The 25,238-nt window shown below is 45.2% G+C and overlaps 1 protein-coding gene and 1 long non-coding RNA gene across 4 annotated transcripts in view; one reads left to right on the top strand and one right to left on the bottom strand.

Annotated features, from left to right (window-relative positions):
* The window catches only part of LOC105017409, a 41,484-nt gene extending 20,831 nt beyond the window's left edge, over nt 1–20,653 (bottom strand). The window contains exons 1-2 of the long non-coding RNA XR_828515.3: nt 20,566–20,653; nt 20,235–20,289 (exon numbers count right to left, since the gene is read on the bottom strand). This is a non-coding gene — a long non-coding RNA (uncharacterized LOC105017409). The remainder of the gene's footprint in view (nt 1–20,234; nt 20,290–20,565) is intronic.
* A 34-nt stretch (nt 20,654–20,687) lies between these two features.
* The window catches only part of ppp1r16b (protein phosphatase 1, regulatory subunit 16B), a 115,349-nt gene continuing 110,798 nt past the window's right edge, over nt 20,688–25,238 (top strand). For 2 of the 3 annotated variants that reach the window (XM_010882008.3, XM_010882005.3), the window contains exon 1: nt 20,688–20,854. The gene's annotated coding sequence lies outside the window, so the exon portion shown is untranslated. Of the gene's footprint in view, nt 20,855–21,123; nt 21,171–25,238 lie in introns of those variants that run through there. The other variant, XM_010882006.3, reaches the window with a different exon arrangement.

Here is a 25,238-nt window from a genome sequence, read left to right as displayed (position 1 = left end):
CATATTTAAAATGATCTAATGTCGAGATGCTATACCAACATTGGGCAAATGTATAGCACTGTGATGTAGTGGTTAAAGGAGTCCCGGGTTTGAATATAGTGAGGGCAACAACATTTAGCACATAATTGCGGGCGGCTGAACTAGGTTTGCCCTGTTCCTTTTCTGGTTTTAAGATGAAGGAGAAAAAAATACCCATGTACATGTGGACTTGGCCTAATACTACAACGATGTATGTAACATCTCAGTCATGTTAGTCCAGCTTTAAGTTTTCCAATTTAGAATTGTCACTCTGTGCAAACCACGTTCTGTTGTCGTGAACACATCTTAAGTGCTTCTCCAGCTCCACCGCTGTTTCTTGTGAAGGTGCCCTCAAACAATTAGTGACATACAGTTTGTGAAAGATTTGTTCATTTTGAATGAATCTTTTTAGTAACTCTGAATGCACAAGTCCTTTTTTCTAGTGACGTGTTAAATTGTATCATTCATTTGAACATTTGCCAGCGGATTTCTACAACATGATCACTTGCTTCCTACCCAGTCCTCCAGTTATCCAATCAACATCTATGTACATTCACAGAGAAAAATGTATCAAGGCAGGAACATCATAAAGACACGGTTATAACTGATAATTGAAGGCAGACTATGATAATTAATACAGTTAGTTGATTACTCATGTCATGTCACGAAAACAAGCACAGAGCCACGTTTTTTTTAAAATAAATCCTTTGCCTAACTAAAAAAGACTTGTTCAGTTTTATCATTCAACTGAACAGTGTTTTGTTCATTTGAACGACTGGCAGCAGAGTTCTACCCAACCACGGCATATGCCATAGGCATTACTGTCTGAAATTAACAAAATGACTCCAAAGATTCAAAATGACTCGACAAGATCCAAGTCAGTAGAAAGAGTCGAACTTCCCATCACTACAAATAATGAACATACGCGCTGCAGCGCGCACCCTGACTACCGGCGCCAACCGCCAATCCATCCAACCCATAGGCCTATATTTATGGCTGAACGAAAGAGGAGCATCGTGTGAAATAGATAAAAGAAGGAATATACTCTACGATTGTATCTATATTCATTAGAAAGCTGTGTAAATAGCAGTTGTTTGGGAAAAGAATAATAGATTTTGTCTGATAATTTCCACAGGTATTATTTCTTACCTGATCACCAGTTAAATGAGTGGGTTCCTATAGTATGTCATAAGCTTTCCTTAAATGCTGCTGTTTGCTCTCCATCAGGCAGGTGGTACAAGTCTCTTTAGGATGTTTTAAGTTTTTAAATGCATGTCTACCTTGGGGACATCATTGCTGCTATCCCTGCATTTCAGTTGCACATGCTACCTTGCACCTTCAATTTGCCTTCAATGCACATTTAGAATTGCCATTTGTACTTGTATTTACCTAAAGAGTGCTTCAGCCACATCGGGGTGTGTATTCAAACACTATTCAGCCAGCCGTATCTCCAGCACTTTCTTTCCCCATCCCAAATAAAAGCTGATGGATTTTGAACTAGGCTAGACCTTTTTTATGTTGTGGCAGTTCTCAGATCAGGTCACCTATTGAATGACAAAATCTTGCAATATCGTCATCAAGCTCTGCAGTGAACATGGCATGTCTATCTTCCCTCTCTTTTCTGTGCTGATCCAGAAGGTTAAGTCGAGCTGTCAGGTCATCGTTCTTCCTCATTTTCTTTGCTGCTCTCGAGGAGGATGAAGAGGAGTCGGGGGAGGATGTACCTGGAGAGACACTCCTAGGTTGTTTTTGGTGGACAGGTCTTTGGTAATTAGACATGGCAGGTTCTAATGATGGTCTGTTCTCAGCCTCGGGGTCAACTGATGCAGCTGGCTACATATATCACTATTCAACAAGGCTACACAACCTCAAGGGGGGAGGAGGGCATAACATAAGCCTGCAATATGACTACTGAAAATAAACATATGCCTGCATTCATGTAACCTTAAACGTATGACGTAATATCACTGTTGTTGTATAAATCAATTTAAATATTATCATTACCTCCATCTCTTGTTTCTCTTATCCTCTTTTCCACTATGGTCATCTCTCCTCTTCCATGTCCACTGTGGGCTCTCTATTCTCTGTACTTCTGTCCCTCACTATCAAGACTCTTGTCTCTTCCCTTCCTAATAAAGTAATGCATACACTTATCAAAAACACAAAGCATTCAAACCTTCAAGAGCTGGTAATAAGAATTTTCTCAATAAGGTTATTCGGGTTCAAGTGAATACATGATTTAATTCTTGTGACAACTGCGACCTCTGCTGGTTCACCTCCCCCTGCAGTGGGCGGGCCCCAGCGGTCGACGTCACCGGCCTCATCATCGCTGTTTCCCCCCGGTATATATGTTCCCTCTGCTCCCCCTGTCTTTGTGTGTGATTGTCTCTGTCTATGTAGAAAGAGCTGTGCGACGCTTCGTGTATATAGATACATATATACGTGTTTACACTGGATAGAAATAAATATCCTTTTACCACGCCATTCTCCTGCTCCTCCTTGTTCCACCCACCGAAGCCGTGACAGAATCACACACCTTTAACTACAACAAGGATATGGAGCCTGAAGGAGCCACAGGCGAGGTCGGTGTTGCGGAGGCAGTCCAAGTACACTCAACAATGCTGGCCAGCCTAGGCGCTGCAATGGACAGCGTACTGAAAGCGGTGCAGCGCCTAGAGCTGAGCCAGCGGAACCCCGCAGCACCGGCCGTCTCTACGCCTTCCCAAGCCACGCCGCCCAGCACGGGAGCGATGGCCATTCCGCTACCCAGGGCCTACGACGGGGCGGCGGACCGCTGCCAGGGTTTCCTGCTGCAACTGGACATCGCGCTCCAGGCAATGTATCCTGCGCCGACCGAAGCCCAGAAGATCTCTTCACTCGTCTCCTGCCTGTCCGGGAAAGCCCTGGAGTGGGCCACCGCCGTTTGGAACTTCGAGCAGCCCACCCAGGGCAGCTACGCTGAGTTCACCCGCCGCTTCCGAGTCGTGTTTGACCATCCGCACGAAGGGAGAGAGGCGGGTGAACGACTGTTCCACCTAAGGCAGGAGACGAGATCGGCGCAGGAGTTCGCTCTGGAGTTCCGGACCCTGGCAGCGGGATCGGGGTGGAACGAGCGGGCTCTGATCGACCACTACCGGTGTAGCCTACGCGAGGACGTCCGGAGGGAGCTGGCTTGTCGAGACGTGTCCCTCTCCTTTGACCAACTGGCGGACATCTCCATCCGTCTCGACAACCTGCTAGCTGCCCGAGGACGTCCCGGTAGAGGCCCGCCCGTTCCACCCTGCCAACCCGTCACCGCCGTCCCCGTGGAATTGGGGGCGGCTGCACTGCCGGGCAGACGTCGGGGAGGGCAGGTGCGGAGTGCCTCCAGGGGGCAACAAGGCCGTAATACTGCACCACACCGCACCTCCCTCCCTGAGTCAAGAGGCGACAGGCAGGGCACTTCCGCATCACCCCAGGTAGCACATGCACATTCGCCACTAACCTCTTCCCTCTCTATGTGCACTGTCCCTGTTAGGTTCCCCGGATTTCCGCTGCTTGCCCGGTGTAAGGCGCTGGTAGACTCAGGCGCAGCCGGGAATTTCATGGATAGGTCTTTTGCCCTGCGGTCACGCATACCCCTCCAGGTCCTCGCCACCCCCCTGCCCGTGAGAGCTTTAGACAGCCGGCCACTAGGGTCAGGTCTGGTCACGAGTTGCACTGTTCCCCTCCTCCTGATTACCGACAGCCGACACAGCGAAACCATTTCATTCCACATCATCGACTCTCCCACGTTCCCAGTCGTTTTAGGTTTCCCCTGGTTGTCCCTACACGACCCCTTCATCTCCTGGTCTAGTCGACGTCTGTCGGGGTGGTCGCGGAAGTGCCAGGGTAGGTGTTTGGGTGTTTCCGTTGGCTCGACCTCGGTGGAAAGTCCAGACAGTGCGCCCGCCGTGCCCATTCCCCCCGAATACAGGGACTTGGCTACGGTTTTCTCCAAAGCCAAGGCTGCTGTGTTGCCACCACACCGGCTGGGGGATTGTGCGATAGACCTCGTTGACGGAGCCGCACTCCCGAAGGGTCACGTGTATCCACTGTCCCGCACCGAAACGGAGACTATGAACGCCTACGTTACGGAAGCGTTGGAACAGGGCTACATCAGGCCCTCCAAGTCACAGGTCTCCTCGAGTTTCTTTTTTGTGAAAAAGAAGGACGGTGGTTTGCGCCCGTGCATCGATTACCGGGCGCTGAACAAGATCACCATTCCGTTCCGCTACCCTCTCCCTTTGATCTCTGCGGAGGTGGAGAGGATGCACGGGGCCCGCTTTTTCACTAAATTAGACCTCAGGAGTGCCTATAACCTGGTGCGTATCCGGGAAGGAGACGAGTGGAAAACCGCTTTTAGTACCACGTCTGGCCATTACGAGTATTTAGTGATGCCGTACGGGTTGATGAATGCTCCTTCAGTCTTCCAGTCCTTCGTCAACGACGTATTCCGGGACTTGTTGTGCGAAGGAGTGGTAGTGTATATTGATGACATCTTGATATTCACTGCCACCCGCGCCAAACATGTCTCGTTAGTGCGCAGAGTGCTGGCTCGACTGCTGGAGCATGACCTGTACGTGAAAGCCGAGAAGTGTCTGTTTTTCCAGTCGTCTGTGTCCTTCCTGGGATATCGCTTTTCCAGCACAGGTGTGGCTATGGAGGAGCCTCACATTGACGCCGTGCGTAATTGGCCGACCCCAACCACGGTTAAGGACGTGCAACGTTTCTTAGGCTTCTCTAATTACTATAGGAGGTTTATCCGGGGCTTTAGCCAGGTCGCGGCTCCGATCACCTCCCTTCTGAAGGGGGGGGCGACCCGGTTGCGGTGGACCGTGGACGCGGAGCGGGCGTTTGTGGAACTGAAACACCGTTTCACCACCGCTCCGGTCCTGGCCCATCCCGACCCGTCGCTCCAGTTCATCGTGGAGGTGGACGCGTCCGATTGTGGGCTCGGTGCCATCCTCTCCCAACGGACGGGGTGTCGTAACACGCTCCGTCCCTGTGCCTTCTTCTCCCAGAAGCTCAGTGCGGCGGAGCGGAACTACGACATTGGTGATCGTGAGCTGCTGGCCGTGGTTCGAGCTCTGTCGGCGTGGAGGCACTGGTTAGAGGGGGCTAAACACCCTTTCCTCGTCTGGACTGACCACCGGAACCTGGAGTACATGCGGGCAGCGAGGAGGCTGACCCCTCGCCAGGCAAGGTGGGCTATGTTCTTCACCCGGTTTGTGTTTACTCTCACCTACAGGCCGGGGAGTAAGAACGTCGGGGCTGACGCGCTGTCCCGCCAGCATGACACGGAGGAGAGGCCAGTGGATGATGCTCCCGTGCTCCCGGAGTCATGCATCGTGGCACCGGTGGTATGGGAACTGGACGCGGACATCGCCGGAGCGCAGCGCGACGAGCCCTCTCCGCCCACATGCCCTGAGGGCCGTACGTATGTGCCGGCGTCTGTCCGCGACCGCCTCATCTACTGGGTGCATACATCTCCCTCCTCCGGTCATCCTGGCATCGGGCCAACAGTGCGCGCCCTGGCCGGTAAGTACTGGTGGCCCACTTTAGCCAAGGACGTGAGGGTATACGTCTCTTCCTGCTCGGTGTGTGCCCAGAGTAAGGCACCCCGGCACCTACCTGTGGGCAAGTTGCACCCCTTGCCCATTCCACAACGACCATGGTCCCACATTTCTGTTGATTTCTTGACGGATCTCCCCCCTTCCCAGGGCCATACCACCATCCTGGTCGTTGTGGATCGGTTCTCGAAGTCCTGCCGCCTCTTGCCTCTGCCCGGCCTTCCTACTGCCCTGCAGACCGCGGAGGCCCTGTTCACACACGTCTTCCGGCACTATGGGGTGCCCGAGGACATCGTGTCTGACCGGGGTCCCCAATTCACGTCTAGGGTGTGGAAGGCATTTATGCAGCACCTGGGGATCTCGGTCAGCCTGACCTCGGGCTACCATCCCCAGTCCAACGGGCAGGTGGAACGGGTCAATCAAGAAGTGGGTAGGTTCCTCCGGTCCTACTGCCAGGACCGGCCGGGGGAGTCGGCAGAGTTTCTGCCGTGGGCGGAATACGCACTGAATTCTCTGCACCACTCCTCCACGGGCGTGACGCCTTTCCAGTGCGTCCTGGGCTACCAGCCGGTCCTGGCGCCGTGGACGCCGAGCCAGACCGGTACCCCTGCGGTGGACGACTGGTTCCGGCGGGCAGCGGGCACATGGGAGGCAGTACAATCCCGCCTCCGGCTCGCTGTCCGCCGTCAAAAGACCTCTGCAGACCGCCACCGCGGGGAGGCCCCGGTGTATCGGCCGGGCGACCGGGTCTGGCTCTCGTCCAGGAACCTGCCCCTCCGCCTGCCCTGCCGGAAGCTGGCCCCGCGGTTTGTGGGGCCTTTTAAAGTCCTGAGGAGAGTCAACGAGGTAACATATCGGTTACGCCTTCCCCCCGACTACCGTATTAACCCCTCGTTTCATGTGTCTCTCCTCAGGCCGGTGGTGGATGGTCCCCTCCAGGGGTGTGAGGTGCGGGAGGTGCCCCCTCCCCCTCTGGACATCGAGGGGGCCCCGGCGTACTCTGTCCGCTCCATCATCGACTCGAGGCGCCGGGCGGGGGGCCTCCAGTACCTCGTGGAGTGGGAGGGGTACGGCCCGGAGGAGCGGAGCTGGGTTCCGGTGAAGGACGTCCTGGCTCCCGTCCTTGTCCGCGACTTCCATCAGCGTCGGCCGGACCGCCCTGCTCCGCGCCCCCCGGGTCGGCCCCGAGGCCGGTGTCGTCGCGCGGCTGGGGCCGCGCGTCAGGGGGGGGGGTACTGTGACAACTGCGACCTCTGCTGGTTCACCTCCCCCTGCAGTGGGCGGGCCCCAGCGGTCGACGTCACCGGCCTTCTGACACCACCGTCTCATCATACATTTCACCTGTGTCCCGTTTAGTGCACCTGTTCCTCATCATCGCTGTTTCCCCCCGGTATATATGTTCCCTCTGCTCCCCCTGTCTTTGTGTGTGATTGTCTCTGTCTATGTAGAAAGAGCTGTGCGACGCTTCGTGTATATAGATACATATATACGTGTTTACACTGGATAGAAATAAATATCCTTCTACCACGCCATTCTCCTGCTCCTCCTTGTTCCACCCACCGAAGCCGTGACAATTCTAACTAAAGTTGCCTGACACTTGTCCCTGCTCCCCCTTCCTCTTTTGTTGCAACGGCTTAAACCATTTATTTATCTGAAGAAAAATCACATTGAAAACTGATACCTTCACATTTAAATGTTGGACGAACAACTAGCTAACATGGCAAAATAGTAGTATTAATACTGTTAGCTAGACAAACTGGCTTTACCTAAACCATGGCAAAATAGTACTATTAGTGTTAGCTAGCCAAATTGGCGTTACCTAAAACATCTGTTTCTCAATACATCTCAGTTTAACTGGGGATACAATTGTGGCAGCAATATTGATACCTACATCTAGACGTGGTGAATGAGTGACTGAGTGTAGCTGTCAACCCAGTCCTTAACACACACCCTCCTTCTGCAAAGCTAGAACCCACCATAAACACCTCCCTGCCATCAGAACCAACCATAAACATCTTGTCAGATCATTCTGCTTCCCACAGAAGAATGTAGGTGATTATCTGCTCTGTCTTGTCCTTCTTGCCAAGAATTGAGTCCCATTGCCAGGCCTTTGACAGCTGGACCAATTCCCACACTGGACAGCAGACATGGAGACCCAAAATGTTGGCAGTGTCACTGCTACCATGGCCATAATGTCTGGATTTAAGATGAGGAAATTGGAGGCACTTTCATAGAAACCATAATTTCTAATTATTTAGAGGACAATATTTTAAACTGCTGGTCACATTAAATTTGTCTTTGACTCAAAATGTATTTCATATTAATAAATATTTGTCACGTCATCCCCTCCTTGAGGTGCCTTGTTTTGGTTTCTCCCGGTTGTCGGGGCGACGATTTAGGGGGCATGGCATCACTCCTTGGAGTAGAGCCGGCACCGGTTAGGGTTAGGGTTCCCAATCACCTATTACGCACCTGTTCATCATCACCAGCTGTATTTCTGAGGAGCCCTGACTTCCCGTCCCTGCCGGATGGTTGATCCACATTCATATGTGCTACGTTGCCCCAGCCCAACCATATCCAGTTATACGCTCTGTTGTTATATCTGTGCTTATTTTGTTTTCCTGTGACTACAGGAGTCCACCAGACGACCATCACCAGCTCGTGTATCGACCTCCTGCCTGTCCACAACTACTCTGCCCTGGCTCCTGCCCTCGAATCAACCCCTCTCCATCCCGAATCTTCCCCACTCACAATACATTTTTGTTGCACCTCACTCGTCCGGTCTGTGTTTGGGTTCCTACGAGTGCTGACAGAACGATCCGGCCAACATGAACCCAGCTGATCTGGACGCCATCCGTCAGGTGCCTTGTTGGGACACCACAGCACCTCGCTTCAGGAAATAATAGCTGAACTGAAAAAGCCTGTCTACCATCCAGGAGCGACTCAATACACCCGCCAAGTCCCCGGCCTCTGCAAGGGCGCCCTCACCAGAACCCCCGGCACCAGCACCCGTTCCATGCCCTGATAGGGAACCATGGGTTCCCACGCCCGAGAGATACGATGGGGATATGGGACTCTGTCGTTCCTTCCTGTTGCAACCCCGCACCTATTCCACAGAGAAATCCAAGATTGCCTATGTGATAGGCTTACTCTGAGGCGACGTGCTGAAATGGGCATCAGCCATCTGGGAACAACAGAGCCCGTACACCCAGACCTACAGCACCTTCACAATCGAGATGAGAAAAGTGTTTGACCACCCGGAGCCGGGATGCCTCCAAACGGCTGTTCGCGCCCTCCGCCAGGTGACCGCAGCGATTTGTTGCACCTTACTCGTCCGGTTTGCGTTTGGGTTCCTACCAGTGCTGACAATATTGTGTACAGTGATGATTCATTGTTAAATACTTTTTGTTTCTTTGATAGTGTAAAAAAAAATCTAGAAATTGGTGACCGTCCATTTTATAATCATTCACCCATTAAGCCCATTAGTAAAGACTGTAAGTTACAGACAACTGTTGATTAAGTGTCAAATGAAAAAGGGGAAAGGTTAGATCTAGGAAAAGGTTAGATCTAGGAAAAGGTTAGATCTAGGAATATCCTAACACTGCCTACCTAGCTTCTTTGCAATCTGTGTTCTTGAATCTGAGGTTGTTTTCAGGGAGGTGAAATAGTCAGGTGAGTTTCTCTCTCTAAAATATCAATTATACAAGTCCATTGTTGCCAATACTTGTAAAATAATCTTCTCTTGAAATGTGCACATAGAAATGTAGCTAATAGAGCCTATACAACAAATAATGAAATGCAATCACATATTTTCACTGGTTCAGTAGTTTATTTTCTTATGATGTACGTGCATGACAGCACTGTGAAAGGGTATTTGTATTTATCTTTTTCTATAGGTGTTCCTGAATTTGTATGGCTCTTCAGCCCTTCTGATGCAGATTTTCTTGTTTTTTTAAACTATTGTCTTGTTGCAACCCCCAGGTGTACATCAGATTCAGTTCTTGGGTGGACTGATTGACATTCTCTGATACAGCCTACTTATCAGTGTAACTACATCACTATGGTAGTGGATTTGAGACCTGTTCGTGCCACTGGTGGTTGTGGCTGAGGGGGTTCCCATTGAGTGGCGTGTATTAGGTTTGTTTGGGGAAGACAATCCGCTTAGGGGATTTTCTTGTGAAACTGCAATTTAGCAACATCTCAGGCGGGTTGGGCACCTCCCAACTGGCTAAGTATAAGATAATGCAGGCAAGGAAATTATTTTTGTTTTGTAAAGTAGGTGGGTCTTCCAACTTAATCTATCCTAATAACCTGGTTGGACCAGAATAAATCAGGTCATCAAAAAGGATCAGCCGGTAAAGTTTCTTGTCTTTTCCTACTTGACTACACTAAAATTAGAGATGCCTTAAATGGCGATGTCCATAGGGATGGAAAGAGGTCTCACTGTGTTTCAATGCAATTATATATAAGTGTCTGTTCCAGCTTGGGCAGAGACATTGAGGAAATCTCCTTAAAAAGTAAATTTCAGTATAATTCAGTGGCTGATCCCTCCTCATGACTGAGTGTTGTGATCACTCGATCAACCAGGTCAACGGGAGAGATCAGGCAATGAAACTAGCAGTCCCACCCAGTTGACTACATTGAAAGGATGGACACTTTTATTGGTAATATACTGTACATGCTAGGATGCATTTTCTCAGTTATGTGAGGGACTAGCAAGAAGGCATAGCTAAAGCTAGGCTAGATCTGAGGGGACTAGTTATTGTGAAAGAAATGTGTTTACTGCTGTATTGATTATGAAGACTGATGTTCCTGACGGTTGACAGAGGGAGAAAGAGAGATGGAAACAAACGAAACAGCTCAAACAGCATGCCTCTAAGAGCAGGAACAGTTAAAATATTCATGGAGGATTTCAAGCATATGACAACTTTCATATAATCCTTAACACCCTGTTGTGTGCTTTTCCATGTCCCCTCAGTCCCAGTATCTTTCTATCTAAACATGAACCTCACAGAAACAGAGCTCCGGTGGTGTTTAAAATAAGGATGGTGAGAGAGAGAGACAAGCATGGTACTCATACTGAACTAAGAGCGGCACCTAAGGACAGCAATGAGAGATATACAGGCCTAGATATACTTTACAATATACACAGCAAAGGATGCTGAAGAGAATAAACTACATTTAAAACAAGTCTTGGGCTTACACCTAAAATGAGCATTTTCATAAGCAGTCCACTCCATAGGGTACCTAAATTGGGACGCAAGTGCTATTTGGGATGACTAGTTAGCTGGAAGGACGATTACTAGTCCATTACAATAGCCACGCAGTTAGCTAAATTGTTTAGCCACAAACAGACATGATCATTATGTTTTCAACTGGCAGTGAGTAGTTAGCCAGATTTCCCAACATTAGGTAAAACATTTCAATAACGTTTTCTATCTGCACTCGATGTAAACGAAATGAACGCAACCTGGTCGTCAGCCCCTCCTCTTTTCCTGCCTACCTTGACAAGTGCTCATTTACCAATACACTCAGTGAGAAACATAGAAAGAATACTGTCAAATGTATGTATTTACTCACAGGTTGAAATAACAAAAAATCGGAAAACGATCACTGTATTGGTTCTCAGTCACCCTGTTTTCTGTGGGATTACCAATGATCGAATCATACACGGATCCCGGACAGCCAAGAAAGCATTATATAAAACTGAGGTACTTTTCCCCTCCTGCATCGCCACTTTTACTGTTCAATTTCTTCTTTATTCTAACATATTTGTCCCTCATCAGCTTCCACCTTTTCTAACAAGTTGCTGGCTCTTCGCCCAGTATTTCTCCTATCTCAAAAGTTCCTCGATTTGAGCCATACCCACAGACTCCCTTGTTTCTTTGACTTTGTTGATACAGAAAGTCAAATCTTGCAGGAATTCCATACTCTGTGCAAAACCCTCCCTCTGCCATCCAACCAATCATCGTTTGTGCGGCTCTGCGGTTGAGCAACGCCTATACGTGCTTTTGGATGTTTGAGCTGGTGCGCATAGTTTATACGGCCTGGCTGCGCTGTATGCAGACCCTACGCTGACGCGTTTGACATTGAAGTATAAATCAGCCTTTAGAAGCGTCTCAGAAGCGTCTCTCTGCTCTGCTGCGCTAAAGATATTCTTGACGGACGTCGCGTCCAAGCCGCACAGTTCAAATACAAAAATGAGTACTATAAGTAATATACAGTGGGGAGAACAAGTATTTCATACACTGCCAATTTTGCAGGGTTTCCTACTTACAAAGCATGTAGAGGTCTGTAGTTTTTATCATAGGAACACTTCAACTGTGAGAGACGGAATATAATACATTGTATGATTTTTAAATAATTAATTTGCATTTTATTGCATGACATAAGTATTTGATCACCTACCAACCAGTAAGACTTCTGGCTCTCACAGACCTGTTTGTTTTTCTTTAAGAAGCCCTCCTGTTTTCCACTCATTACCTGTATTAACTGCACTTGTTTGAACTTGTTACCTGTATAAAAGACACATGTTCACACACTCAATCAAACAGACTCCAACCTCTCCACGAAGGCCAAGACCAAAGACCTGTGTCATCAAGGACATCAGGGATAAAATTGTAGACCTGCACAAGGCTGCGATGGGCTATAGGACAATAGGCAAGCAGCTTGGTGAGACGGCAACAACTGTTGGCGCAATTATTAGAAAATGGAAGAAGTTCAAGATGATGGTCAATTTCCCTCGGTCTGGGGCTCCCTGCAAGATAACACCTCATGGGGCATCAATGATCATGAGGAAGGTGAGGGATCAGCCCAGAACAACACGGCAGGACCTGGTCGATGACCTGAAGAGAGCTGGGACCACAGTCTCAAAGAAAACCATTAGTAACACACTATGCCATCATGGATTAAAATCCTGCAGCGCACGCAAGGTCCCCCTGCTGAAGCCAGTGCATGTCCAGGCCCATCTGAAGTTTGCCAATGACCATCTGGATGATCCAGAGGAGGAATGGGAGAAGGTCATGTGGTCTGACGAGAAAAAAATAGAGCTTTTTGGTCTAAACTCCACTCGCCGTGTTTGGAGGAAGAAGAAGGATGAGTACAACTCCAAGAACACCATCCCAACCGTGAAGCATGGAGGTGGAAACATCTTTCTTTGGGGATGCTTTTCTGCAGAGGGAACAGGATGACTGCACCGTATTGAGGGGAGGATGGATGGGGCCATGTATCGCGAGATCTTGGCCAACAACCTCCTTCCCTCAGTAAGAGCATTGAAGATGGGTCATGGCTAGGTCTTCCAGCATGACAACGACCCGAAACACACAGCCGGGGCAACTAAGGAGTGGCTCCGTAAGAAGCATCTCAAGGTCCTGGAGTGGCCTAGCCAGTCCCCAGACCTGAACCCAATAGAAAATCTTTAAAGGGAGCTGAAAGTCCATTTTGCCCAGCGACAGCCCCGAAACCTGAAGGATCTGGAGAAGGTCTGTTTGGAGGAGTGGGTCAAAATCCCTGCTGCAGTGTGTGCAAACCTGGTCAAGAACTACAGGAAACGTATGATCACTGTAATTGCAAACAAAGGTTTCTGTACCAAATATTAAGTTCTGCTTTTTGGATGTATCAAATACTTAATAAATATAAAATGCAAATGAATTACTTAAAAATCATACAATGTGATTTTCTGGGTTTTTGTTGTAGATTCCGTCTCTCACAGTTGAAGAGCACCTATGATAAAACTTACAGATTTCTACATGCTTTGTAAGTCGGAAAACCTGCAAAATCGGCAGTGTATTAAATACTTGTTCTCCCTACTGTATATGTGTACAGAAAGTGAATACTATAACCTAATTATCTTCCCTGTAATAGGTCTATGTGATTTTTGAAAAGTAGTCTACTTGTATAGAGCCAATCAGTATTAATGTATCTTGAAAACTCGTTCATTAACCTTGCATTACACAGGTCAGGACCTGTGAGATAATTTTTGCTATATCAAGAAATAATTACATATGGTACAGATGCTTTTCAAGTAGGCCAAGTTTGTGTAATCTTTTTTCGAGTTAGACTGTCTGAATTTTGTTACTTGCCTATATGTTTTACAGTTCTGGTACTATAGAAGAACTTAATAGTAGAACCCCAAAAATAAAGGAAAAATACAAAAACAAAAGGAAGTCAAATTCGGACAGGCAAAGTAGTTTACAGTTGTCTGTTGATCTCATGACCTTGCCAATACAGCTGCTTTGCAGCGCTCCGCTTCTGAAATGCTCCTGGTGGGGTATAACACAGCATGGAGGACGGAACACACTTCTTCAGAGCCAGAACGTGCCGCAGAAGGGCCCGGTGTAAATCTGGCGTAATTGTTTCACTTGTACATTTTCTACACACTTCTATTTGCACTTATGGTTAGATGCTAACAGCATTTTGTTGTATTGTACTTGTATTTGTACAATGACAATAAAGTTGAATCTAATCTAAGATGGAACATTCCGCTCAGGCTGGAAAGGGTTAAGTGTAATTACATTTGGTTTACATGATCAGAGTTGTGAGTATAGTTTATATGAATGATGTTTACTTTTGGCCACATGGGGACAATAATGTAAAGGAAAAACCATACATGCAATATTGTTTACAGCTATGAACATGAGTTTTATATGGGTCCTATTGAAAAAAATGCCATCTCGCTAGTAATAGCTTAATGCTGAAAAGCTCTTAATGCTGCTTGCAGCTTTAATTTATAGTGTTCTTCGAGGGTGCCAATAATTTTGCCACATGTGTTTTTGACAGAATATACCTTTCAGAAGATAAAACAGCACTTTTTCAGGACTGGTTTTTATTAAAATAATTTCTGCAAACATTTGAGGAAAATTTAAATCATATGTATTGTCCATATTATATTATGTCCATATTATATGCTTTTGCTCACTTTCATGAGGGGTGCCAATAACGACTTTTCATGGAAAACCAAAACAACATCAACAAACAGGTAAGAATCTTTCTTTTATATAGCGTTGCCAAAGTAACTAGAAGTAACTCAATCAAACATATAGACAAAATAATCTGTGAGGTGCAAGTGAAACATCAACAAACTTATAGATAACATGAGTGATGGGTAGCAGGTGTGTCCATGGGATTTGTTGCTGCCATCGCTCTCCTGCCGACGGTTAGTACACCGGCGAAGTGGAGCACTGGAGAAGGAGAGGGCGCGCAGCGCCACGCGGGGCAGTCGTCATGCTGAGGTTTGCTTGGCAGAAGGTCCTAGATCTACCCCGATCAGCAATGACATTATGACCACCTGCCTGATATTGTGTAGGTCCCCCTTTTGCCGCCAAATCAGTCCTGACCCGTCGAGGTATGGACTCCACTAGACCTCTGAAGGTGTGCTGTGGTATCTGGCACAAAGACGTTAGCAGCAGATCCTTCAAGTGCCATAAGTTGTGAGTTGGGGCCTCCGTGGATCGAACTTGTTTGTTCAGCACATCCCACAAATGCTTGATTGGATTGAGATCTGGGTAATTTCAAGGCCCAGTCAACACCCTGAACTCGTTGTTGTGTTCCTCAAACCATTCCTGAACCATTTTTGCTTTGTGGCAGAGCGCATTCTGGTCCCATGTGTTCTCCAGGTATGTGACGCACACGCACCCGGCCCTCCATGTGATGTAAAAGGAAATGTGATTCATCAGATCAGGCCACCTCCTTCCGTTTCTCTGTGGTCCAGTACTGATGCTCACGTGGCCATTGTAGGCTTTCGGTAGTGGACAGGGGTCAGCATGGGCCCCGTACGCAACGAACTGTGATGGACTGTGTGTTCTGACACATTTTTATCAGTACCAGCATTAACTTTTTCTGCAATTTGAGCTACAGTAGCTTGTCCGTTGGATCGGACAACACGACCATGACCCTGTCGCCGGCTCACCACTTTTCCTTTCTTGGACCACTTTTGATAGGTACTCACCACTGCAGACCAAGAACACCCCACAAGGGCTGCAATTTTGGAGATGCTCTGACCCAGTCGTCTAGCCATCACAATTTGGCCCTGTCAAAGTCGCTCAGATCCTTACGCTTGCCCATTTTTCCTGCTTCTAACACATCAACTTTGAGGACAGAATGTTCACTGCCTAATATATTCCACCCACTAACAGGTGCCATGACAACCAGATTAATCTTATCTCATCTTCATCTGCTTATCAGGTATCGGGTCGCGGAGGCAGCAGCTCCAGCAGGGGACCCCAAACGTCCATTTCCGAGCCACATTTGCCAGCTCTGACTGGGGGATCCCGAGGCGTTCCCAGGCCAGTGTCAAAATATAATCTCTCCACCTAGTCCTGGGCCTACCCCGAGGTCTCCTCCCAGCTGGACGTGCCTGGAACACCTCCCTAGGGAGATGTCCTGGGGGTATCCTTAGCAGATGCCCGAACCACCTCAACTGCCTCCTTTCGACGCAAAGGAGCAACGGCTCTACTACAAATTCCTCACGGATGGCTGAGCTTCTCACCCTTGGTGTTATTCACTTCACCTGTGCTCATAATGTTATGGATGATCGGTGTAGAGGCAGGGAGTTAGTCAGTCTCAGGTTGCAGTGTGTTTGCTAATCCAAGTTTATTATTTTAAAAGGCTAATTTAGAAAAGCCTTTTGCGATTATGTTAGCACTGCTGAAAACTGTTGTGCTGATTAAAGAAGCTATAAAACTGGACTCTAGACTAGTTCAGTATCTTCAGCATCAGTGTTTGTGGGTTTGATTACAGGCTCAAAATGGGCTGAAACAAAGAACAGTGATGTATAGCACAGAACAAACTGTCTCTAACCAGAATAGAAAGAGGATTGGGAGGCCCCCAGACAAATACATTAGAGTGTCTAGTTTGAGAAACAGATGCCTCACAGATCCTCAACTGGCAGCTTCATTAAATAGTACCCACAAAACACCAGTCTCACAGTGAAGAGGTAACTCCGGGATGCTGCCCTTCTAGGCAGAATTCTTCCTCTGTGCAGTGTCTGCGTTCTTTTGCCCATCTTAATCTTTTTTAAATTATTGGTCAGTCTGAGATATGGCCTTTTCTTTGAAACTCTACCTGTATTGTAATGGATCATGTATCACTCCAAAGGCAAGTCAAACCTGACAGGAAAATATTTACGTACCACATTTGGCTAAAAATATAATATAGATTAATTTATTGTTGAATTAAACATGCTGTATACTAGAACAGACTACGACTAACTCTTAAGAGGGTCAGAGTAAATACTGTTAACCTGTGACTTGATTAATAACTGATATACCATCAGGTACATATTAGTCTGTCATTATTAGTAATAGTTACACTCATATCTGGTGACAGGGTATAACTGATTGGTAAAGCGAACAAAGTGTTTTTGGGTGTAGACTACAAACATTAGTTCTAGAACCTTTTCTGTGGGGCCCCAGTCATTTTATTTTTATTTTTGAAGCTCATTTGATTGATCTGTTCAAGGGCTTGATTATTTGTTAAAAAGTTAAATTAGGTTTGCTAGCTCTGGAATAAATATGAAATGTGCATTGAAAGGTTAGAGTTTGACAAGGAGAGGTTTGGGAACCACTGTAATATATTACACCACATTTGATGTGGTTCTAGCTCTCTGGGGAGACTTGGCTGCATTGGCTTGTTCTCCACCCTGACGTATTTGCACTTTTGCCTGGTAATGACACAGAGATTGCATTGTAAAATGGCATACTAGTTTGCTACTGAATAATATTTAAACATGCTGTCCATGATCACAAACATTTCCTGACATATTGTAGAAATTGTTACAAATATGTAACATTTCAAATGAATTACAAGTACTAATGTATTTAAACAATACACACTTGTCAAAACTATTTTAACTCAAAATCAGGTTTAATACATTTTCAGCTAGCTATGTCCCACATTACACCTTGGGTCAGCATATTTAAACTTTGACAGCCACTGGGATATTTTATGTTTATTTATGTTAAACTACCAGACCTAAGTCTATGTGTGTGAAATTGAGGTAGCTGTGACCCCCCCTTGCTTCTCTCTTGCTTTTATAGTTTTAGTATAAGAGGTTTTTTGTTAATGTGTTTGCAAAAGCTTCCCCTTCTCCCTTCATCTTAATCAAAAGTAGAGCAACCAGCCACTGAATGATGCCATGACATTTTAAAAGGTCTATTTCTCCGAATGGCTAAAACACTTAGTCTCAGCATTTATGATGGGAATTGGGGAAAGGAACAAATGTAGGACAAAATGAGAGGGACAAGGAGGAAAATTGTTGTAACATTGAAGAGGAGAAAGAATAGGAAAGTAATGGGGGTTGATGTAGAAACAGAATAGGAGGAAAACAAGGAGAAATAAAAGGAGAAGATTGGATGGGGAGAGTGGGTTTAGGAACAGTAACAACATAACTGCTCTGACAAACCACTGCCTCTCCTGACCTATATTCAGCAGATCAGCAGGATGACTGCTAATAAATTAAATCAATCTTTTTCCAGCTGTATTTACACAGTATAACACTTGACATCAAAGTAAAAAAAGAACATTAAAAAAAATTCTGAACAATTATTAAAATTTGAATAGTGAAATACCTGGTTTGAACAAGTGATCAGCCCCTTAGAGTTACCATTATAAACTTGCTCAGGTACAACCAGTCCCTTCCCAGAACACACACCATGCTAACTATCCCTCTGAGTACCATTCAGAGCATTATTAAGAAGTGGAAAGCGTATGGCACCACCAACACTTTGCCTAGATCAGGCCATCCCTCCAAACTGGATTACCGAGCCAGGAGGATATTGATCAGGGAAGCTACCAAGAGGCCAATGGCAACTTTGAAGGACTTACAAGTCCTTATGGCTGAAATTGGTCGGTCTGTGCATGTGACAACAATCTCACAAGCTTTACACAAAGCTGGCCTGTATGGCAGGGTGGCAAGAAAGAAGCCTCTTCTGAAAAAGGGCCACACAGAGTCTCATTTGCATTTTGCAAATTAGAAAACTTGGAAGATTCTAATGCCATGTGGCAAAAGGTTTTATGGTCAGATGAGACCAAGATTTTTGGACTGAACGGCAAGCGTTATGTTTGGCGAAACACCAAACACAGCACAGCCCACAAAACACACCATACCTACCGTGAAGCATGGTGGTGGCAACATTATGTTGTGGGGGTGTTTCTTTTCAGCAGGGACTGGGCGATTGGTCAGGATTGAAGGAAAAATGGATGCTGCCAAGTACACCCAAATTCTTGATGAATACCTGCTGGCCCTCTTCTAGACAGCTGAAGATGGGCAGGTGGTTCACCTTCCAGCATGTCAACAACCCTAAACGTATGTTACTTCAATATTGTAGGGCAGAATGTGTAAACCATGCAGGAACACATTTTTTTAATTATTAATGGGTTTTGATTTCAGGCTGTAAGACAAAAAAGTTACTATTTCAAAGGGGTATGATGATTTTCTATAGGCACTAAGTATTCAGACCCTCTTTCTGTGACACATTACATTTAATTCAGATGCTTGATGTGTTTTTTGATCATCCGTTCTTTGAGGTATCTCTAAACTTGATTGGAATCCACCTGTGGCAAATTCAATTGATTGGATATGATTTTGAAAGCTAAACCTGCAGAATATAAGGTCCCACACTTCAACGTACATGTCAGAGCAAAATCCAAGAACCAAATGGCCATTCTATCAGAGCTTCAGCATTTTTCTGCAGAGATTGCAGAAGCTGCCAGAAGGAGAACCATCTCTGCATCACCATCAATAAGGCACATGTGGTAGTGACTAAATGGACGCCACTCCTGAGAAAAAGCCATACTGTACCCAGGAATTCTAAACAATCAACTGGAGGCAGGGCTTGGTCCTATAGAGCTCCACTATTGTGGAATGATTTTCTCAATCCATGTCAGAAACTCACACTCGACCTGTAAGCATTTACTAAAGACTCATCTCTTCAGCCAGGAAAGAAGACATTGCTTATCACCTGGAAAATGTCATCCCTGCAGTTAAGTAGGGTGGTGGGAGCATCATGCTATAGGGACAAGGAGATTGTTCAGGGTGGGGGAAGGATGAACAGAGTAAAAAATACAGAGATGTCCTTGAAGAAAACGTGATCCAGGGCGCACAGAACCTCAGACTGGGCTGAAGATTAATCTTTCCAGTGACAACATCCAGAACCATGTAGCCAAGACAACGAGAGGCTTCAAGACAATTCTCTGAATGTTCTTGAGAGACACAGCCAAAGCCTGGACTTGAACATCATTGAACATCTTTGGAGAAATTTGAAGATCACACCTCATCAACACTCTCCATCCAATCTGACAGAGCTTTAGAGGATCTACAAGGAAGAATACGAGAAACTGCCCCAATCCAGGTGTGCAAATTGGATAGAAATACCCAAGGACAATCGAAAATGTGATCACTGCCAAAACATTTTACAAATAAAAATATAATGATTTGTCATTATGGGGTATTGTGTGTAGTTTGATGGAAATAAAGGCTTGTTTTTGAAAGAAAAGCTAATTCATTCAAAAACAAGGATATTTCTAAGTGACCCCAAACTTAAATCTAAAGTCCATAACAAACCAACATTTGAAGGGGTCTCAATACTTTCCAAAGGCACTCTAAATGTACAAATTATTAACTTTTACCTGTCAAATTCCTAGTCACCTTCCTAACATGGTGCCTCAGAGCTTTGTTGGCATTCTGGAATTCATAGAGATGTGATGTGAAATGAATTTCCTTCCTGCCAGTATGGATAACATTCTTTGATCTTTTCTTGATTAGAGATGAGAGAGATGTATTATCTAATTTATTCATTTATACTTTGAGATAATGGAAAACAAGCTAACATTTTCTTCTCAGTAACCATTCATTTTAGGCAGTAATGCTTAGAATGAGTAAAAACTATCTCGGGTCAGTAGCACAGATGTTTTTCAGTTAAATAAGTTATTTAGTTGCCACAACCATTGTTCTATTTACCTTTCAGTTATTTTCTGGATATTTTCTGGCTGTCAGCGTTTTACTTCCTGCATTTTAGTCTCCTCCCTCTGCCTGATCTCCAGCCCCGCCCTTAAGGAGTGACCTCTGTAGCGCGCGGCAACTAGCGACTGAGCTGCTGTTCTTGCCTGCCCTCCCTGGCTTCTTTTCTGTATTGCTACTAATTTAGCCACCGGACGAGAACGCTGCGGCAGGCTTCAGGGCATATTCGTCTTTCAGAGTTCTACTCATCCCAGTGAGTGAAATTGGAACTATTGATAACCTCGAAACGGTGAGTAGCCTAAACATATTGTTTAAAAGACGTGAATCGTTTTTTCTCTATTGATTAAAATGAAACAGGGCAACGGCAGGAGGTATTTTCGGTGCAGTGAGGAGAGCGGCATTGGGAGGGAGGGGTGCCAAGAAGGCATGTCTCTACCTCGTTTGAGCAGTTCGCTGACTTTACCGTTACGTTACCGTTCATTTACTGCTGATAAGTAATTATTCTTTACCATTGATGGCACAACAAACGTAGCGAATAATCATGAAGACGTGTCCCAATTTCCCCAAATAGCTAAACACAAACTGGAGGATTTCTGCGCTTCATCGTAAGTGTTCTACTTTGTAGGCAATGTTGTCGGCTGGCCACTTGGGATTTCAGAGGCATCGGTGTTCGCGACAGAGATGTGGGAAGGGTGACTGACAATTTCAGTAGAAGAGATTTTGTTCGTACCCTGATTCTTTAAGTCACGCTGTCACACGTGCAATGGTGGAAGACCGCTGCATCCTTAATTTCAATAATAACACGTACTCACTTGTGTTTTGTAAAACATAAAGTAAAAATAGGGATTGCTTCAGCCTTCTACTTCAGTACATTGCTTTATTAGCAAGACTTAAACATCTAAAATATGAATAATAGATCATTACAGCTATGTTTTAAGGTTAAACATTGTGTATTTATATTTACATTGTTTACTAACGTTGAAGTAAACCAAGCTTACAGTTGGGGTTCTGGTGGGATAAGACATTTGTTAGATTATGTAACAATCAACAGGTGTATATTATTTATAAGTGCAAAAACATTTCTGTATAAACTATTATGATTCCTACTTTAAGGTAGCCATAAATGTAGGATACCAGAGGTTTTATGTCGTTAACGTTCTGGCAATACAGACTTAATTTTTTATCAATGAACGGTAGTGTTGTCCCAAATCGAAAGACTATAATACTTAAATAGTAGCTTAATTGGCTTCCTTGAAGGGCCTACTTACTAGATTCAAATAATTTCAACAGCACTAGAAACTTGGTCGACTTTGCTTACTCTGTATAAATGTTGCTTGTTTTGTTCTTCCAAATCTATCACTCTTTACTGAAAAACTATGTAAGCCTGGCATATATTTAACTTGTCTGCCTCTTTTTGTACAAAATGTGCTTTTGGTGATTAATTTATTTTCTGCCACTCTGTGTAGTATAACCCTTTAAATGTTTGATGTCTTGAGAGGGTTCTCCTCAGCATCTGTACTGGATGTCTGCTATGGTTAGGGATGGGCCATCACACAAACACACTCTGACTCAAACACACACAGAGCCATAATTAAACAGGAACAATGGTCTTTCCCTCTGTTTCCCCCTCTCTTTAACTCTCATTTGCTTTTCTGTTCTTGTGGGGACCTCAAATTAACCTTAACCCAGAAATCAGTGTTCCCTATCTCCTAGCCCTAACCCAACCCTAACCTTTTTTTCTTAGTGCCGACTGCCAAAAAAAACTTTTTAGGGTTTTAGTATCTTTGTGGGGACTTTAGTTCCCGATGTGTGTACATTGTCCTGGATCGCACACACTGACCAAGCTCAAAAGGTCTTCCACTATCCTGGTTGGTGGTCCGATCAGAGCACCCTATAGTTGAGAACAGTAGGGGGAGACTACTTTTGACGTGTGTCTAGGGATTAAAGTGCCATTTAGTGCCCTGCCAACATCCGCTCTCTGCAGGATCCCAGCTTGGCCATATAGATACCCCAAGATATGCCTGCTGCAGTGGCCAGTAAGCCAGAAGATTAAGCTACTTCACTCATTTTGCATTAGCATTGCATGGTCAACAGTAAGTATGTAGGCCTATGCATGATAGCAGGGAGGGGACATTATACTAAGTGCATGCCTTGGTCAGCCAACATCTTTCAATCTGTAGGGAACACAGTTCAGAAATGCACTGGGTTTAGTGAGCATATGTGCATGGCCGGGCGGGTGTTAATTTGTGTGTGGTGAGTGAAATTGTATGTTGCATGTAAGAGAGAGAGAACCTTTCTGCCACTGAAAATAAACATGCTGTGATTTCATGTTGAAGTAGATCTGCTCTGAAGCCAATCATCATGGTGTTAATCTTAAATAGCCTGCAAGATAAATTTTTGCTTTTTACAGACTGTGCTGTGAAGCATTTTATACCGACACATTTCCTAATCACAGTTTTAGAATAATCAAGAATCAGTTAGGGTACAAAACTACACAAATATAATTAATTATGAATCCAGTTACCAGCTCCTCAGAGAGCATGCTAGAGTTCATCCCCAAAGGAGAAGTATTGTATTAGCATACATTTACAGCAGGGATTTTCAAACTTTTTAACATCGAAGCATTCCAGATATTAAGAGCCCCTAGATGAGGACCCCCTACAAAAAGGAATATTCTTGTGAATCACCAGTTAGGTTCCGAAGAGCTACATACTATTTTCAGGGTCCCCCAATGACTAGCATTGATAATCGTGGTATTCTACAAATATTTCCATTTGGCAAAAAGTGAGTGAAATGTAACAGTTTTAAACATAATTTCCTGCTACCCTATAAATTGCTTTATGGTTTATGACATGTTTATGGTCTCTGGCTCCTGGTCTTTCAAACCCTTAATGAGTTTTGGTTGGGGTTCTGCCCATCTACTGCCAGAAATAATGTTAATAGGGTTGGGGGCCCACTGAAAAAACACCTTTCCCTAGAGCTGTCAATATAATTAAATAGACACTGTCTGGATGACAAGTAAAAAATTGTCTGAATTAAAAGCGTTTACCGATATATAGGGCGATGTGTAAAACAATGATTCTGTCTCGCTGGCTGAGACTGTTGTTCTCTACCTTGCTTCGCTCGCCACTGCTAACATGGCCCCTCCGGTAGTCTACTGTCCCCAGACACACTGCCCTGTTGCACCAATCACTGGCTGCAGTTCAGCATGCACAGGAAGTTAGCTCCCAGTGTTGGCGGCCTGTGTTCAAATGGCAGGAAGGCGTGTGACCTGTGAGGCCATTGTGAGGTTTCTTCCCTCCCTCCTGTAGTGTTGTGAAAGCACAGTAGTGCGCAACAGCTGAGCAGAATGTAGCTTTTTCCAATTTTAGTTGTCAACATCCATAGATGCGCAGTGTTACATGGGTGGAGACGGAACATAAACCAACTGAAAGATATGTTTTGTTGAAAAGCTTGTTTCCAGTCAAAAAAAAGATTGGACAGTATGTCTCAGTGCCTGGTGGTACCAGGGCCGCATGTCATCTGTGTGTTTGTCTTTGAACGAGTTCTGCTCTGTGTGTTACTCTTAAAATGACTTGGTACAACACAATGTTTTACTTAACAAAACACGATGCAATATGGTTATCCACCATCAGTCCTGTCTGTCTGTGTTTGGATGTGTCCATGTGTGTTCCAATTATTATTTTTTATTTTATTTAGCACTTATGTTTAAAGTGACTAACTCACCCCTGCTGTGTTGACATCTGTATGCTGTGAAATATAGATGAGTAGCAGCAGTGGACTGTGCAGCAAATTGTCTGAAAGCTGCATATCTAAGTCCAAATAGAACAAATGGAAGAATGTTAGGACACTAGGTGGAATGCGTGCGTGTGTGCACGCGTCTAGTCTAGACAAGTCCTATTGAACATTGCAGCATTGGAATCAGGAACTAGTACTCCAGACCAGATAGAACTGTCCCTAAACCTGTGTGCATGAAAAAATGTGGTATTGATAGGCTAAAAGGAACAACATTATTATTATTATTATTATTATTATTTTTTTATTTTTATTTTTTTTGTGTGCATATGTTTAAAATTGTGTGGCTGTGTGTGTATAGCAGGATTAACTGTGATTTGACTTAACCATCCTCAGTCTTAACTGTGTTTACTCCAAATGCTCAATAGGAAACTTGATCCTCTATTAGATGTTTAGTTTGGAGAAGTGGATGGTATATTTTTCAGGGCCAAACAGAGACTGGGTGAAAGCTGGAATGGTCTGGTTTAGAATTCTCAATGTTTTTAGATGTCAGTATAGAACATAGACAATTTAGCAGGCGCCCATAGTAAATTTGACATAATGGGGTGGCAGATATCCTAGCGGTTAGAGCCTATGACCAGTTGTAGACTCCTTTTTGCTTTTTGTCCCTCAGTATGATCAAGGCCAAAATTCCAAAATTCAGTCATGATGGTCTGGCCCGGTTCTATACTTCTTTGATTGAGGGGACATTGGGAAATGTTGGGGGGGGAGGGGGGCAGGATTGTTTCTATCCATTATATAGTATGTGATGTAAAATATTGGGCTATTGGCTCTATATTTATGTTACAATATTACAGTTATGGCCAATTTTCCACAATCTTTAATGCTTGATATATATTAGACCTTAAATCATCTTTTTATAAATGTTAGAACCTTTT

The sequence above is a fragment of the Esox lucius genome, chromosome 17, assembly GCF_011004845.1.
Source record: "Esox lucius isolate fEsoLuc1 chromosome 17, fEsoLuc1.pri, whole genome shotgun sequence".
NCBI classification, from domain to species: Eukaryota; Metazoa; Chordata; class Actinopteri; order Esociformes; family Esocidae; genus Esox; species Esox lucius.
The sequence above is the reverse complement of the archived record's forward strand: the minus strand, read 5'-3'. Positions and strand labels throughout refer to the sequence as shown.